Here is an 18701-nt window from a genome sequence, read left to right on the forward strand (position 1 = left end):
TAATGCTATTTCTTTTTGTAATAAAAATATATCTTTTTTTACTAAATTTATTGTGGTATATCCATTTGTATTAACAAACACCCATAAAGACCCACATTTCCCAATATGTTTTTTCTTCTTTGTATACTATAAGGCCTATTGTTTGAATTCGTGTTTTGATCACTTCACTAAGTCCCCTATTTTTCTTTAAAATAGTCGACTGCCACTATGGTCTGGTTCCAACATCTTGCTGCCAATATCAAATAAAAAACGAACCATTTGGCCTTTTTTTGGGATTGAAGGGTTTAGTTTCTGGAACAGAGCAATTTCTGGAGATCTGGGGACATGTGTTCCGATACAGAACCTGAATACTTTAGGGAATTGCCATCATATGTGGTACATGGTACTTATTTGGCCACAGAGTCTAAAACAATTTAAAGGTGCTGGTGAGTGCATTTTTGCCATTCTAGTAGGCACCAGATACCATCTTAACAGTGTTTTAAGGTTTGATTCTATTAGGGTGGTATTAATAGGTATTTTAGACAAATTGTTAGAGAAATTTTTAAATCACAGTTGATCAGGAAGATTGAACAATAATCAGAAACATCTTTTGTGTCTTTACTGGATTTTTGGATGACACTGATGTTTTGTTCTCATCCTGAGGGATGGTCTCTCCATCTCAGAGGTGGCTGAAATAATGTACCGTATGAGGGACTTGACCAGGTAATTTCTTGTAGTAGTTATTAGGAAATCTGTCTGGACCTGGAGATTTGTTCAATTTTTTATTTTTAATAGCCCTGTGAATGTCTTCACTAGTAGAGGGTTGATCCATGAGTTCCCTATGCTGAGTGTTGTGGGTGGGAAGATTTAAAGCAGTTAAGAATTTTTGAAGGGAAGAGTGGATATTGCTCAATGATTTTTCATAAAGGGTATTATAAAAATGCATGGAAATCTTGAAGAATGCATTGGGGATTTTGGGATAAAGTGCCATCTCCAAGTTTAAGTTTGGGTAAAGCGTGAATTTGGAGTCTAGGGTTACGTTTTTAGCTAAAAGAGAACCTGGTCTGTCTCTCCATGTAAACAAAATTGTGATTACTTCATCTCAAAGTTTTTTTAGTTCTAGTAGCAATAATAAACGCCTGTTCTAATTTGTCCAATAGAGAAAGGGTCAGGAGATTGTTTATGTTGAATAACTAAAGCATTATAGTCCCTAGTTTTACTGTCAAGCAGTTCATTGTGAGCTTCTTTTAGTCTTGATGAACGTTGGATAGGAAATCTTTAAACTGAGGCTTTGTGGGCCGTCCAATTTATAGAAGGGGGGCATCTTCAGCTTTATTTATCTCAAAATAAGTTTTAAGATGCAGAGCTATTTCGAAGCAATGTAACTCGTTACCCAACAATTATTTGCTCAAATGCCAAAGTGATCTCACAGCCATAAAGGTTAGTTTGGTAAAGAATATAATAAGTGGGTCGTGCTCCAACCTAGAGGTTGATAAGATTTTAGCTGATGTCAATTTAGACTATAGTCCTGAGGTTTTTTCGTGTGAAATTGTGGTGCTGATACTGTCCACTTTCATTTTAATAAACCAACCAATGTGTGTTACCAATGTTTTAAAAACTTGATCTTGATAAAATCAATAAACTTAGCTCTGTAGTGGTTAATCAAGTCTGTATACAGATGTACAATAGTACAATAATGAAAATAAGTTATGGCAATTAATAAAAATGTGAACGTCATATAAAAAAATAAACAATATATCAACAATTCAAAGCAAGTGCTCCATGAAAGTACACAATAGATTTACTATAAATACACACTGAAATGCATTTAAATCCCTGAATGCTGGCCTAATGACTAATGGCCCATGCAAAAGATCTGAAAATCGGATGACAGAGTATCATACGAGAATTTTTTTTGTGCTTGTACGATTGGATAACATCGGATTAACTGTCGCGATCAGCTCTTGAAAGCTCTGTACTAACGATCCAATTATCGTACGATCGCTTCAAAAAAGCGTTTTTTCATATTCAATTTTCGGATTGTGTGTATGGGCCATAAGGTTGAAAAGGACAGCAAGATGGCTAAATATGAAATGTGCTAAAAAAAATAATCATTAAGAACAAGTAATAAAATATGTTGACATACAGTGGGGACGGAAAGTATTCAGACGCCCTTAAATTTTTCACTCTTTGTTATATTGCAGCCATTTGCTAAAATCATTTAAGTTATTTTTTTTCCTCAATAATGTACACACAGCACCCCATAGTGACAGAAAAACACAGAATAGTTGAAATTTTTGCAGATTTATTAAAAAAGAAAAACTGAAATATCACATGGTCCTAAGTATTCAGACCCTTTCCTGTGACACTCATATATTTAACTCAGGTGCTGTCCATTTCTTCTGATCATCCTTGAGATGGTTCTACACCTTTGAGTCCAGCTGTGTTTGATTATACTGATTGGACTTGATTAGGAAAGCCACACACCTGTCTAAATAAGCCCTTAAAGCTCACAGTGCATGTCAGAGCAAATGAGAATCATGAGGTCAAAGGAACTGCCTGAAGAGCTCAGAGACAGAATTGTGGCAAGGCACAGATCTGGCCAAGGTTACAAAAAATTTCTGCTGCACTTAAGGTTCCTAAGAGCACAGTGGCCTCCATAATCCTTAAATGGAAGACGTTTTGGACGACCAGAACCCTTCCTAGAGTTGGCCGTCCGGCCAAACTGAGCTATCGGGGGAGAAGAGCCTTGGTGAGAGAGGTAAAGAAGAACCCAAAGATCACTGTGGCTGAGCTCCAGAGATGCAGTCGTGAGATGGAAGAAAGTTGTAGAAAGTCAATCATCACTGCAGCCCTCCACCAGTCGGGGCTTTATGGCAGAGTGGCCCGACAGAAGCCTCTCCTCAGTGCAAGACACATGAAAGCCCGCATGGAGTTTGCTAAAAAAACACCTGAAGGACTCCAAGATGGTGAGAAATAAGATTCTCTGGTCTGATGAGACCAAGATAGAACTTTTTGGCCTTAATTCTAAGCAGTATGTGTGGAGAAAACCAGGCTCTGCTCATCACATCAGGACGACTGGTTACAATCAAGGGAAAGATGAATGCGGCCAAGTACGGGGATATCACGGACAAAAACCTTCTCCAGAGTGCTCAAGACCTCAGGCTGGGCCGAAGGTTTACCTACCAACAAGACAATGACCCTAAGCACACAGCTAAAATAACGAAGGAGTGGCTTCACAACAACTCCGTGACTGTTCTTGAATGGCCCAGCCAGAGCCCTGACTTAAACCCAATTGAGCATCTCTGGAGAGACCTAAAAATGGCTATCCACCAACATTTACCATCCAACCTGACAGAATGGCTGTATTAGATCAAAAGGGTGCTTCTACTAAATACTGAGCAAAGGGTCTGAATACTTAGGACCATGTGATATTTCAGTTTTTCTTTTTTAATAAATCTGCAAAAATGTCAACAATTCTGTGTTTTTTCTGTCAATATGGGGTGCTGTGTGTACATTAATGAGGAAAAAATTAACTTAAATGATTTTAGCAAATGGCTGCAATATAACAAAGAGTGTACAATTTAAGGGGGTCTGAATACTTTCCGTCCCCACTGTAATTGCAAATGTGTTTTATTTTGTCACAAGCAAAGTATTTAATTAACAATACAACCTTTATAATTAGAAAAATAAAGGGATTAAGCCTAGGTCAGCTGTCCCTAGAGAATAATATGCTGATTGATAATGAATGTTTTTACCATACTCAATACTTTCATTTTGATGTGAAATGTTTTGATTTTTTTAAAGGAATACATAAAAGTTGTAATACAGATAAATTAATAGTATTCCCAAACCTAGAACAGACCCAGATCAAAATATTTACAGTTATGCAGTTAGTTTGGTTGGAAAAAAGGCAATTGATCTTCAAGTTAATCCCCTACTCCTCCACCCCCCCAAAAAACAAAAAAAAACTAAAGAAAATATGTATCCACAGAACTCTAAACACACAGTTGATCCAAAGGAAGGCAAAAAAAAGTATGAAGCCGCGTACATACGGGCAGACTTTTTGACCGGACTGGTCCGACGGACTTTCCGACGGACTTCCAACGGACTTTTTAACGAACGGACTTACCTACACACGATCACACCAAAGTCCAACGGATTCGTACGTGATGACGAACACCGGACTAAAATAAGGAAGTTGATAGCCAGTAGCCAATAGCTTCCCTAGCATGGGCTTTTGTCTGTCGGACTAGCATACAGACGAGTGGATTTCTGGGTCAGGTGGAATTACGACGTAAAGATTTGAAGCATGTTCCAAATCTAAAGTCGGTCAGATTTTCGACTGGAAAAGTCCGCTGAAGGTCCGATGAAGCCCACACATACGATCGGATTGTCCGCCGGACTCGGTCCATCGGACCAGTCCGGTCGAAAAGTTCGACCGTGTGTACGCTGCATGAAAGAGATGTACAATTAGCCTCCTCCTCCAGTAAGAAACAGCATCCTTATCAGTCATCTTAAAGTAAAAACAAAGTTTATATTCACACAAGAAGATCATATCCCCCATTTTACTGCCCCTTCTCCACAGATATGTACTGATGTACTGTATATAAAGCAGGCTATACACTCATGGTATTTTTTTATTCAACCAGTGTGTTGAATAAAAAAATCTGAAAGATCCCCACATCCACACAATGTAGATGCAGAGATCTCCCCCTGCTGCTCAGTTCTCCCCTCCACTATGTGAAGAGAGCAGTGACTGTCAGTCACTGGCTCTCTGCTCTGCCCCTCCAGCACTCACTGGAGCACTGGGCTGTGGAGGGGGTGGGAGTAGCTGACTCAGTTTCCCAGCGGCTCGCTGAGAGGCTGAGCCAGCTGGCAGCCCAGGCTTCTGGGTGGTCAGAATTCAGAATCAATCCAGCACCTGGACCTGCTAAGTGATATCAGCAGACAGCTTACTTTAGCCTGCTGTCAGCCGAAATCGGGTCACAGAAGTACAGAAAAAACTGCACTCCTGTGATCCATAGGAGAAGTTGGGCCAAAAAAGCTTTGGCCCTACTTCTTCTTTTTTACTGTCACTGATACGCAGACAAATCAGACAACATCTTTTGAGCACATATAGTATGAGCTTTACATTTTTTATTCAACCCTGTGTAAAGATCACACCCCATGCACCAACAGAGCATGGACACTCCAAAGAATTAAAGTAGAACTATAGACAAAACTTTTTTCATTTTAAATGGAGTAAGGTAGGGTTTTAAAAATAGGAAGTGAAAGGAAATCCCTGAAAATTAAGGGAATCCCTTGGGGACCCCCAGGTTACCAGAACCAGTGTCCCTATTGGAAGATTTCCCCTCTATTACTTTTCTGGGAACAACCCAAAATGTGGGATTTATTTTTACTTTCACTTTCAATGACAATGGTGAAAATGACAAATGGAAAATGTGAATCTCCCTAACAGGGACACAGGCAGAAATAAACACTGTCAAGTGTTCTAATTCCTCTCCACTCTATCCAAAACTTAAGAAAAAGTTTTGCCTTTAGTTATACTTTTAGTGTAGTGTACTGGCATGAGGGCATGGAAAGCTACAAAATAACAGTTCAGTTACACTTTTTCTACACATCAATAAAATAATACCTGACAAGTTCTAGATATATCTTACACAGTACTTGGTACTCAAATCTACAAAATCGTATTTTTAATTTTGAGTATGGCCAATTACCAATAAAGTAAAAGTAACTATATTGGAATACTGTAGATGTCCAGTAACTTTAGAGTGACACCAATTATATTTACAGCCATTTCTAAAGCACCTTAACTATACAAAAAAACCTTCTCTGTTGCACTAATGGAGTTGTTTCTGAATGAAGGCCTTTTTTCAAAGCTTTTGTTTTTAAAGAGGTTACATGAGGTTGCACATACATCATAATCAAAAGCTACCTTGTCTATAATTACTCTTTATAAGGCAAGTATTTTAAGAGCTGGGATTGCAATTTCTTACAAATTTCCATTATCTTGTAACACCTCTAAAACCATCTGAATTGTACCTAATTTATCTTGGTGATTAAAAGATTCAAAGGTAAAAGAGAGAATACATAATAAATGTGCTGTTGTATTTAAACATGCTAATTATATCATCATAAAAATGATGAAAAATGGATAGCAAAGTGAACACAAAAACAATCATGCGATCGGTAAATTGGTATAATTTTGTCTTTAGTCTGTTCGTTAATTTAGGCAATGCGTTACAAATATGCAGCTGCAACATTGAAACAATACACTACCACTACCAGAATGACGTGGTTAGCATTGATGTTTTGTCATTATGTAAGAAAATATTTTAACCACTTCAGCCCCGGAAGGATTTACCCCCTTCCTGACCAGAGCACTTTTTGCGATATGGCACTGCGTCGATTTAACTGACAATTGTGCGGTCATGCGATGTTGCACCCAAACAAAATTGACGTCCTTTTTTTCCCACAAATAGAGCCTTCTTTTGTTGGTATTTGATCACCTCTGCGTTTTTTATTTTTTGCACTATAAACAAAAAAAGAGTGACAATTTTGAAATAAAAGCAATATTTTTTAATTTTTGCTATAATAAATATCCCCCAAAAATATATAAAAAAACAAATTTCTTTGTCAGTTTAGGCCGATATGTATTCTTCTACATATTTTTGGTAAAAAGAAAATAGCAATAAGTTTATATTGATTGGTTTGGGTAAAAGTTATAGCATCTACAAAATAGGGAATAGATTTATGGCATTTTTATGGCATTTCTATTATTATTATTTGTTTTACTAGTAATGGCGGCGATCTGCGATTTTTAGCGAGACTGCGACATTGCGTCGGACAGATCAGACACTTGACTTTTTTTGGGACCACTGACATTTATACAGTGATCAGTGCTATAAAAATGCCCTGATTACTGTGTAAATGTCACTGGCAAGGAAGGGGTTAACACTGGGTTAAGGGGGTTAAATGTGTTCCCTGGGAGGTGTTTCTAACTGTGGGGGGATGGGATACATATTTTTGGTAAAAAAAAAAAATCGCAAAAAGAGTATATTAATTGGTTTGCACAAAAGTTGTAGCGTCTACAAAATAGGGGATAGATTTATGGCATTTATATTATTAATTTTTTTTATTAGTAATGGTGGCGATCTGTGATTTTTATCATGACTGCGACATTACGGCGGACACATCGGAAACTTTTGACACTATTTTGGGACCATTGACAATTATACAGCGATCAGTGCTATAAAAATGCACTGATTACTGTGTAAATGGCACTGGTAGGGAAGGGGTTAAACACTAGGGAGCGATCAAGGGGTTAAGTGTGTCCTAGGGAGTGATTCTAATTGTGGGGAGGATTGTCTCACTAGAACATGACAGAGATCACTGTTCTCGATGACAGGGAGCAGTAGATCTCTGTCATGTTCCTAGACAGAACAGGGAAATGCCTTGTTTACATCTCCCCATTCTGCCGCTCCGTGACACGATCGCAGGCCCCCGGCGGACATCGAGTCCATGGGAATCCGCGGGCACGGTGTATGCAGCACAATGCCGCGATTTAAAGGGGACGTACCTGTACGCCCATTTGTCCAGCCGTGCCATTGTGCCAACGTACATCCTCGTGTGATGGTCGGCATGTGGTTAAACTAATTAATATTTACATACGGTGCACATAAGTAATTGTGTACCTCGATCATAATTTTAGCTACAAGTGTAAATGAAATGAGCAACCCAACAAGTCATGTAATATCACGCAATGCAATCATACTACCTCATGGCACACACACTAAGACCACTAGCATTGTAATGACACCTTTAAATCCAAACAAAATATTGAAATGCATGAATTATTTTCCATAAACCGTGATGTCATAGAAGAAGCTGTCAGTTATAATGTATTTAATGACATCCTAAGTAAAGCCATTGATAATGTTATCCATTGTTATTGTCATCACCCACTTGTAAGATTACTGATCTTGCACTTTTTTTTATTGCAGATTATTCTCATAATATAATTACTGAATGTAGTCCACTTCACACTAAATACATCAAATTTTAAGAATGATATAATAATCAGATAATCTGCCCATGATTTCCTGTCAACCAACGTAGCCTTAAAATTTAATTAGGCTTAGGAGGTGGATCAATCTAGTCCAAGTTTTGATATTTTCATTGTGGTTCAGCACTGAGCATTCCTGTCAGGGTTTTTGGTGGCCAACACCACACATATCAATCCCAGTCTCTAACAAAATGGTTATGTTGAGCCTTCAATATACCAAAGTTAACACTGCAGGCATACAAAGACATAAACTCCGTTTTTTTTTCCTTTTCTTTTAGCTAAACCGCTGCAATGTTTATTGGTACCAGATAGCTCAAACAGACATTCTCTCCATCATCAGAAATGACTTTGTCTGCTAAAGCATTTCCCCTAGTGGGCTTACTGGTAGGAAATGGGTGAGTCAAGGAGGGTAGAAACGTATATACTGCAATTATGTTAAAGCTGCAATACCACAGCCTTAAAGCACTGATTTTAAATCCACAACACATAAAGTGACAATTCATTAAATACAGCTGGGCTTATGCTGCTACCTCTTATGAAAAAAAAAACATTTTAATCACAGGGACTTATTTAAAATAATATATCCCCTGTCAGAGAACTCTCCCATTAGTGATTATGTGCAGATTGTTCTTAGAGAGTCACTGGCTCTCTGTTCTGTCCCTCCAGCACTTACTGGAGTGCTGGGCGGGGGTAGTGGGTGCTCTGAGAGGCTGATCCAGCTGCCCGTAAGACATGGGTGGATCTTGACATAATTGTCAGGATCTCTCCAGAGTCTGGAGCAGGTTTGCAACATTAGCCAACAGTTCCTGGGTCCCAAGAGAGCACAAGTAGGTGCACTTTTGTCACCCGCATGAGAAGTATGGCCAAAGGAGCTGGCCATACTTCTCATTTAAGATAGAGAACCTCTAACTGAACTATTTATTTTTTTAAGTGAGCTAATCACAGTAAATCCTGAATAATAATATGGATAATAACAGCAATAAAAAGTGGTCTCTATATTGATAACATAATCTCCTTGTAGTCCTTCCTATATACTGGTTCTGACACTTTGTGCAAGTTAGAACATAAAGAACATACTTGGTGTCACAACTGACAATATGTTTTATTCTAAATGATTCATAAATCCTCCAAAAAGGGACAGATATGAGAGACATAAGACCAAGATGGGTGCCTTTCTTCTCAAAGAATCGAATAAATCACTCAACTTAGGCATGTCATAAAATAAAGGTGGTTGTTTCCTAACCACTTTACTAAAAAAAAAAAAAAATTATCTTCCAAACTGTACCTCATGAAAAAATACAAGTTTGCTCCTGTTCTTCAGGTCTCTATGAGAAAAACACAGCTCAACTTATGTGTTTGTATGCCTGGAGGGAAGAAGATGGATCCCGGAGAGCCTGTGCACCTTTGGCCGGTCGTTCTATGTTTGCCTAAAGCAATGTAATTTGCACAAAGTTAACAATACACTCTTGAATATTTACTACAATAATTGAGAAGTGATAAATGTGTAAGTGAGAAGCGTAAATAAAGCAACCCCCCCCCCCCCAACAAAAAAAATTGATAAGATCTAAGACCCTTTGGCAAGCGTTGTTCCTCTAGTGGTTCTGTCCACTGTGTTGTGTACATGGTCCTGGCAACCTTTTTTATTAGTATACATCTTTCATTGTCTACCTACCTCTTGAACCACTATCTTAATATTTTACTTTAGAAATGTCATTAAGCAGATACACTGCACAGCTGTGTACTTTATTGTGACATTAGTAAAGGTAATGCCAATATTTCTACTATTGAGATTATTCAAAATCTTCGTTCAGAAAAGTAAAGGGGCGGTATGGACAAAGCTCTTTTGGCTATACTTCTCCTGTGGGTCGCAGGAGTGCACTCATGTTCAGCACTTTTGTGACCCAGATTCAGGCTAAAGCCCACTGTTTGCTGACAACCCAGAGCCGCTCCAGGCTCTGCAGGGATCCCGACAATAATAGCAGGATTTGCCGAAATGCCTGAGGGAGCAGCTGAGAGCCTGAGCTAGCAGCTCCTGCCCCTCCACTTTCTGGTGCTCTAGTGAAGGGGCACCGCTCTGACAAAGTTACCGCTCTGTGCTCAGAGTGGAAATGAGAACTGAGCAAACAGTCATCTTTGAATGTTCAGTTCTCAGTGTAGAGGTGACGGGGGGCAGCTGCAGCATCGGATCAATGCTGCCTCCCCATAGCTGTGGAATAAGTAAGTTTATTTTTTTTTCTATTTCCCTGTTAATTTTACAACCAAAAATGCTGCAATATTAGTTGTTAAAATACTTCTCATTTGTAACAAAAAAAAAATGGCAGAAAAAATGTTGGCTTTGTTTAGGTTTTTTTTGGGCTACTAAATAAATGTAAATTGATTCAATTACAGAACAAACTGCACTCCGGAGATACATAGAAGTATGCCCAAAAATATATAACTTGTGATATGAGTGAGATAAAGTTGTCTTGCTGGCAAGTAACATTCTATATCGCTTCCATCAGCGGGGGAGTGACATCTTGCTCATCCACCAAGCAATAAAGTGACACCATTGAAGCAGGTGAGTATTTTTATCTGCCCTTTTTAGCAATACAGACCTTGGTGAGATGCAGCCAGTGACAGTATTTAAAGTGTATCATGGCCCAAAGCTTAGTATAGGCCAAATTGCCTGACTGTGAGGTCCTAATTTGGGTCCCTGATAACTAGTCCCTAATCTATAATATGTTTTTAAATTGTATTTTTTTAGTATATGAAATGAAAGAAAGAAAATAAAGGAAATGCATAGTAATCATCAGAATGTCATTATGTATGCCAGATTTGATAGCCAGTAATATGTACATCTCATAAGCAGGAACTGAGTGCAGATTTAAAATTAATGCAAAAAAAAACAACTATTTGTTCTTGGCATATGCTGAGGTTATACAGGTGAGCAGCAGAGTTGGCATGTACTATGGATCCCCTCTTACACATCAGTATTTTAACATCATCCCAGTAGTGAAGTGAAAATGTCTTTAACTCTGCTATCCCTAAACGGCACAAGACATCATTAGCCTTGGATAAATTGCATGCTTTCCCAGGACCTTGAATCATCTTGCAACTAAATTAATCAAGAAGGAAAAAAAACTAATTAAGCTTTAAGATATGCTGTGTGAACAGACAAGTACAACAGTGATGACTATTGGCTGTTTTCTACATTCATGTAACTTACAGTACTTGAGGAAACAAGGCTTGGCATTAGCAATGTACTCCTTTCACATGACTTTCCAGGACAAATGTATATTGTCTGTATTGTGCAGCACATGATACTGCTGTGTGCATTAACAATGTATGAGAGTACAGATTTGTGACAGATAGGAAACTAAAACCTACTGTTAACTTTCCTACTCTTTAAGGCTAGGAATGCCTGGCATTATACAGCAGCAATGTGACAGCCTATAAGCATCACATACCCACCACATCTGTAAAAATGCTTGATGAGTAATCTTACAAGGTTATAGGAAAAAAGTGAAGGAAAGACAAAATACTGTCCTTTTGATCTTAGAATTCGAGTCACAGACACCTATCCCCAACACTATTTTAAATGCAACATGTGGTCCTGAAACTAAGCAACTGTACTGAATGCTAAGCAGTTTGTGTAGACCAGTTTTCTTTTCAATCCAATAACTCTTTGTAGTTCAGTTTGTTCTGCTAATCTTAGTATGTTCGGTAAAAAAAGTTTCACTTTCCAAAGAGATCTTTAACTTCTCTGAAAATGTATGCTTACATGAGGAATACGCTTGCTGAACTTCATATGCAATAACTGATACAGTTACAGTCTATTAGTTTGTCACTGCTATAAATGTTTCAAAAAAAAGATTAAGATTTATATATACTTTTATGAAAATCAAGCCATTTTACATACTTTTGCAGTGAAACATTATGCTTAAACATAAATTACCACCACCCATGATTGCACTAACAATGGCAACAACATTGTATTTTAAAAGTATTTTAAAATCATAAATATTTTAAAATCATAATAAAACATTAATATTTCCCTTTTGTCCCTCTAGCACATTCTTCCTTTCTCTATTTCCCATTTGTCCTTCTAGCACTTTCTCTATGTCTCTCTTTTCCCTTTCGTCTTCTGTGTCAGGGTCTGGATCTGAACCTGCAACCTCTGTGGTGTCTGGCTGTGGCTCTTGTTGCTGTGCCACCTGAGATGCTGGACTGCTCCCTGTCTGCGCTCTTAGGACAATTTTACCTTGTCTCTTGTTTCTGCTGAACCTTGAACTCTTTGCTCCTCCCATGAACTTTCTGCCATGTCTTTGCGCTTCCTGTTTGCCAAATTGTTTTGCTTTCTCCAGCTGATATCTTGCTCCTTTGCGCACTTGTAGCTGTCCTTATCTCCACTACTAATCGTTACTAACCTTGGCTTGTTCCTTGACTACCCTTCTTCTTGATCTCAACCAGCAACCACTTGTTATCGGCCTTTAGCTTGTTCACTGACTATGCTTCTGCTTAATCCCTACCTGCTATGTCTGCTACCGAATCACAGCTTGCTCACCTCTTGGTGGGGCGATCCTGAGGACCACAACCTGGTACTAATATGCAGCAAAACCATCTTTATTTCTCCTTTGTCCATCTGAGACCTTCTCTTTCCCCTCTCCAACACTTCATTATTGTCTTTCTCTTTGCGTACTCTACACTACTGTGGGCTGCTATCTGGTCATGAGATCAGTGAAAATGAGACTGCTGTCACCCTGCTAGCTGAATAAATTTCAGGGGCCACTATGCAAGGGGTGGAAAAGATGCAGTGCAATCACTAATGGTGACTACAGACACTACAGCAATGTGCCCTCTGGGGGTAAATCAGTGAATTGACATTGAATTTCTTGGCCAATAGCTAGTGCTTTTTCCCAGAACTGTGTATACCCTCATTGATGCCACTATGAATAAACAGTTTTGCTGCCTCTAGTACTTATAGCCATGACAGCTATTGCAAAAAATGTTACATATGTTTCCAGTAGCTTTTTTTATCCCCGATTATCTAGCTAGATCTGGGAAAGGAGCTCATTTAGGCTGGTGTGCTTATCTAATACCTATAAGAATATGCATAAAAAAAAAATAGAACATCAACAGTAGGAATATAACAGAGAATGGTGTTTATTTAATAAATGGGCAGAAGCTCTTTACTTTGCATAGTGAATTATAGTAAATAAGGTGAACATGTGTTGACTGTGAGCACCCAGTCATGTGTGAGGGAAACTAAAAAAAAGGATTTATGCATGAACATGCATGAGGGGAGCACAGATTTGTTTAATTAACTAAGCAGAGTGGCGGTGTTTCCATTAGGGGGCGCTCGGCTGCCGCCCCCTCTCTCCAGCCATGCCCTCTGTGTACTATGGATAGATTCATGCATTGCATGAATCTATCCACGGGCGCTGTAGCCACCACCATTCAGGTGTCCGGCCCCTTTTCAGGTGCCTGAATTACAGCAGCGGGGGGTGTTTTTGAAGCACTTGATTAGAGCCATAGGCTCTAGTAGGCTTCAAAATAGGTGCACTGCAAGCGCAATCCATTGCGCTCGCAGTGCACCCAGGTGTGTTAGCAAAGCAAATGAATGAATAGGCTCTAATAGGCTTCAAAATAGATGCACTGCAAGCACAATCCATTGCGCTCGCAGTGCACCCAGGTGTGTTAGCAAAGCAAATAAATGAATAGGCTCTAATAGGCTTCAAAATAGGTGCACTGCAAGCGCAATCCATTGCGCCCGCAGTGCATCCAGGTGTGTTACCAAAGCAAATGAATATTTGCTTTGCTAACACAGAACCGCCTCTCAACCAATCAGGAGGCCGGATGTAATACCGGGCACCTGATTGGCTGAAGGTAGAGGCGATCTCATTGGCCGCCATGCAGAACAGGAAGAAAATGCACACGGAGGACACAGCATCCATTGCCGTGCTGAACGTCCCACAGTTCACCGCCTGACCTGCTGCCTGGCCCACCACCAAGATGGGGTAAGTGCCGGGCAGACAGCGGGTGGGTGGGGGGGGGGCACAGTGGCTGAATATTATGGGCACAAAGGCTGCAATTGATGGAGCACAGTTGGATGCATTTGATGGGCACAGTTGGCTCTATATTATGGGCACAGTTGGCTGAATATGATGGGCACGGTTGCCTGCATATTATGGGCACAGTTGGCTGCATATGATGGGCACAGTTGGCTGCATATTATGGGCACAGTTGGCTGCATATGATGGGCACAGTGGCTGCATATGATGGGCACAGTGGCTGCAATTGATGATTTTGTTTCAGTATTTTTCAGAATTTTTCAGTTAGTTTGCACCCCCCAAAAAAATTTAAGTGAACAATCACTTTGTTAAGTGAACAGTCTCAATACTTTTGGTAAATCAACCAAAAGGATTGTCAGACATAGTGGGGTAGTTAGAGGATAATAGATCGCAGCTTAATAATTATGAAAACGGTCCATATACAATGCGTTATGTGAATATCATCAGGCTTCATTCACAATTCCATTTAATAAATTACACAGTATCAGGTTTTATCCTTCAACAAATAATACATAAACATGCGCTTGTAACCAACCTATTTAACTATGGTAGTTTTCAAACTAGTCCCATTTTCTTAAATGCGCAGAAATCCATACAGAAACCATTTTCATTAATTTTGTATCCTAATCAAAGCCAAATTAGCTGGAAAGCATAATTACATAATTGCCATATTGTATACAGTGAGCAGAAAGTAGGCAGCATTATGTGATTCAATGGACTTAAATAATGCAAAAATAACCTATTCAATGCCACGGGGTATGAAAAACTGCACAGGGAAGGTAGTGATTATGCATTTGTCCCAGAATACATAAAATAAAAGCTGAAATAAGCAGACCTGACCAGTATTTCAATGCAGATAATGTCTATCTATCTATCTATCTATCTATCTATCTATCTATCTATCTATCTATCTATCTATCTATCTAGCTATCTATCTACATATCTGTCAATCTGTTCAGAGTGTCCGTCTACTTAATTTATCTACACTGTCTCTATTTATCCATCCAGATAAGTTCATAGATAGATAGATAGATAGATAGATAGATAGATAGATAGATAGATAGATAGATAGATAGATAGATAGATGATACCTATCTACCTACCTTTCAATTTGTCTGTTTCTCTCTATGGGGTAAATTGGCAAAACTGGTGCAAATGGCATGTGCAATATCAACAACACGTTAAACCAGTAATAAACCCAAAATACAATTTATTATACAACAGCTTAACAATTCTTAGATGTGGTGGATGCTTTTTTTTTCTTTTTTTAGGATTTTTTTTCCCTTTATTTTCCCCTAGCGATCCGGTCAGTAAGCCTTGTACTTTTCAACTTCCTTTACTAGATAAAGCTGTTCAGACAAAGTGGCAGATAGAGGTTTGAGACAAACCACTGAACATGATGCTTACAATGATCAGCTTTTATTTATGTAAAACCGTTATTCCAAAAGGAAAAAAAAAACGGTTGCTGTAACTGCTTATAAAGTATTAGCTGGAGTTAAGCTTCAATATGTTAGTCACCTTCATCTAAATCTGCTGGTCTCACACTCCCCTACCCCCAGACTGTCAATGTCTGCTTTACTACTTCATCCAGAAGGCAGATATCCTAAGGCAGGCCAAAGATGGTGCAATTTTCTTTCCTGCAGCTATGGTGAATTGCTGATTCCCCCATCAACATAATCAGTGTTGACCGGGGGAATCCCTCCAGTGGAGCTTTTGTGTTCTCCCAGCAGGAGGTGTATGGGCTGGGTGGCATGGGGAGTCGTCCATGCCGGGAGAACACAGTGGTTATTGCTAGCAGCTATAGCTGCTGGCAATAATGGCACGCCGGAAATCCAACATGCTGGTTGTACCCAAGTCGATCGATGGATCGACTTGGGTAAAATCAGCCTTCCCATAGAAGGTTCAAATCTCAGACAGTCCCTGCTGAACCAGCCAAGATTTGAGCCATCTATAGTAGGGAAAAAAGCCTTAAAAAAATAAAGCTAATGCAGCCACCACATCTAGGCACTGGATATGCTGCAATGTATTCAACTTTTGTTTTTGGGTTTATTACCATTTTAAATAGAAACTAGGTTGGTCCAGGGCCTATTAGCAACGGTATTGCACATTTTTTTTTATACAGAAAACTGCTGCAGATCTTTGCCGCACTGGACTTGGCATATACGGGATGAGAACTGTCTGCCGGTGACTTAGTAGACAGGTCACATTCCCCCCCCCGTCTCTCTCTCTGCAAGTGCAGTGAATACACTACATAGAAAGAGATTGCATACAGGCAGGGGAAGTTCCTTTTCCTACCTAGACTAGGGCTGGGCGATTTAAAAAAAAAAAAAAATCTGCGTTTTTTTTTTAAACTCGATTCACAATTCGAATCAAGTTTTTTTTTTTTTTTTTGGACACCGCGTCGGTCCTGAGGAGCTGCGGGCAGGAGTTTTTAGGCCTAGTCCGGCCTCGCAGATTTGGCCGAAGCCGCGGCCTCACCTAAAAACTCCTGCCCACAGCTCCTCAGGACCGGCACAGTGAAAAAAAAAAATCTAAAAAAATAGATTTTCTTACATTTTGAATTGATTTGACCTCTCAACTCGATTCAAGATTTAAATCGATTTTTTCCCCACCCCTAACCTAGACACCTGGTAAATAACCCAACTGCAGAATTAAAAGCCTTCCTCCTCTCTCTCATTCTCAGCTGAGCAGGAACTTGGCTGGCAGAGGTAGCTGAAACTAGCAGCACCAGCTCTCCTCTGTGTCTGACGCAAACACGGCATATAATATAGAGCAGATTGCTCCTAATTAACAAATAGGCTAGCACCACACTTGGTTATTAGAAGCAGGATCTGTTCTGTTTTCTCAGTTTAGAAGAGCCTGCACCATTCATGGTTAATTTCCCTACTATGTGTCTGTCTATCAATCTCTTTCCCTCTGCCTTATGCTCCTCGATAGCTGGAACTGTCCCTTTACCAATGCCTAAATTGGAATTGTAACACTGGAAAAAAAAACATGATTTTTAAGCAGTTTTTTAACAATGTCACATCATACTTGGTCACAGTTCTATTTCTCAGATCTTATGTGTCACATAACCAGCTGAAGATACTGCTGTGCTGCATCTGTTTTAAATCTGCTACTCCTAAAAATAAGCACTTTGTTTCACTAACTTGCCTGAGATTTTAGTGCACATCTAACAGTATGGCTTCTGGTTTTAACAAGCTTGCAATTGTATCATATCCAAGGGCTCAGTAACATTTGTGACTGATTCAGAGTCTGATGTTTTGTTATGCTACAAAACTCAGCAGTGCCACAAATGTTTGACAGTCTGATGTACATTTGCTGCCTCTCAAATACATATTAAGCTATAGCAGCTTTTGTACCTTGTTCATTTGTTTGTAACATAACTTTTAGATTTACAGACAGCACAGAAGACAAAATAGACATCCCAAGAATACTGATCAAGAATACTGTTTCTGAAAAGTTTGTTTGCAACATAACAGTTTTTGAGTTGCTGGCTTTATTAAAAAGTAAAGTACAGGTAGGCACATTTACTAAGCTAGTGCTAAGATCTATGAGAAACCCACAAAAACAGGCTTCATTTTTAACAGTTAAAGTGGTTCTAAAGACTGACATTTTTTTCCTTCATGTATTTTATGGATGAAAGTAAAAAACCTCTGTGCAGCAGCCCCCCAGTCCCTCCTAATACTCACCTGAAATCCATCGCGTTCCAACGATGTGCATGAGTGTCTCGGCTCCCCAGGGGCTTTCCCTCCTCACTGGTTGAGCCACACACAGCCAGTGAGCGAATGAGGAGAGAGAGGGGGGCGAGGCAGAACCGTGGCTTCATGTGAGGGGAAACGCAGAGAAGTGGCTTGGGAGCACACCTGCTTGGGTGCCCCCATTGCAAGCTACTTGCTCTGGAGGTACTCAACAGGGAGGGGCCAGGCCCACCAGCAAGGGACCTGAGAAGAGGAATATCAGGGCTGCTCTGTGCAAAACCACTGCACAGAGGAGGTAAGTATAGACATGTTTTTTTTTTTTTTTTATTTGTGCCTTTATTATCACTTTAATAGGACTCTTTCTTCAACCCTTGTGCGATACATGGATACCTCTAGGGGGCCATCTTTGCTGTTAGTGTCGGTTGCACGTATGAGGGGTGAGACACTGATCAACTAATCAATTTTCATGTCCATTTTATTATTTGTTTATATATTAATCAATTATTTATATCATTATCTAGTGGCATGTATATATACGAGCACATGTAATGGAATGTATATAGCTATCAAATGAATAATATATGTGTATGTATACATTTTTTCCCCGCCTCTTCAGGGGGTGGGGCTTATTTTCCATTTTTTTCAGTTTTATCTTTCCCTATTAATACACTTGCCTATGGTGGTCCTGATTAGCCTAGCTCTGAGGAAGGGGGTGCGCCCCTAAACACGTCAGCTATACCCCGTGATATGGTCCTGCACATGTCCATACACTGCATGATTTTAATGTTAATTGAGAGTTGCACTTTGTGAGTATCCTCTTTTATGGAATTTTTAAACATTAAATTATCATTGGTAATGCACTCGGTGTGCGCTCCTTCCATTTTGTTTTTCACTTTAATA

The 18701-nt window shown here is 39.4% G+C and overlaps 1 protein-coding gene across 1 annotated transcript in view; it reads right to left on the reverse strand.

Moving 5' to 3' along the window:
- Window positions 1–18701, reverse strand: part of RORB (RAR related orphan receptor B) — a 406621-nt gene that overhangs the window by 285488 nt on the left and 102432 nt on the right. The gene's annotated exons all lie outside the window — the stretch shown is intronic.

Source organism: Aquarana catesbeiana, linkage group LG01 (genome assembly GCF_042186555.1).
Source record: "Aquarana catesbeiana isolate 2022-GZ linkage group LG01, ASM4218655v1, whole genome shotgun sequence".
Lineage (NCBI taxonomy): Eukaryota > Metazoa > Chordata > Amphibia > Anura > Ranidae > Aquarana > Aquarana catesbeiana.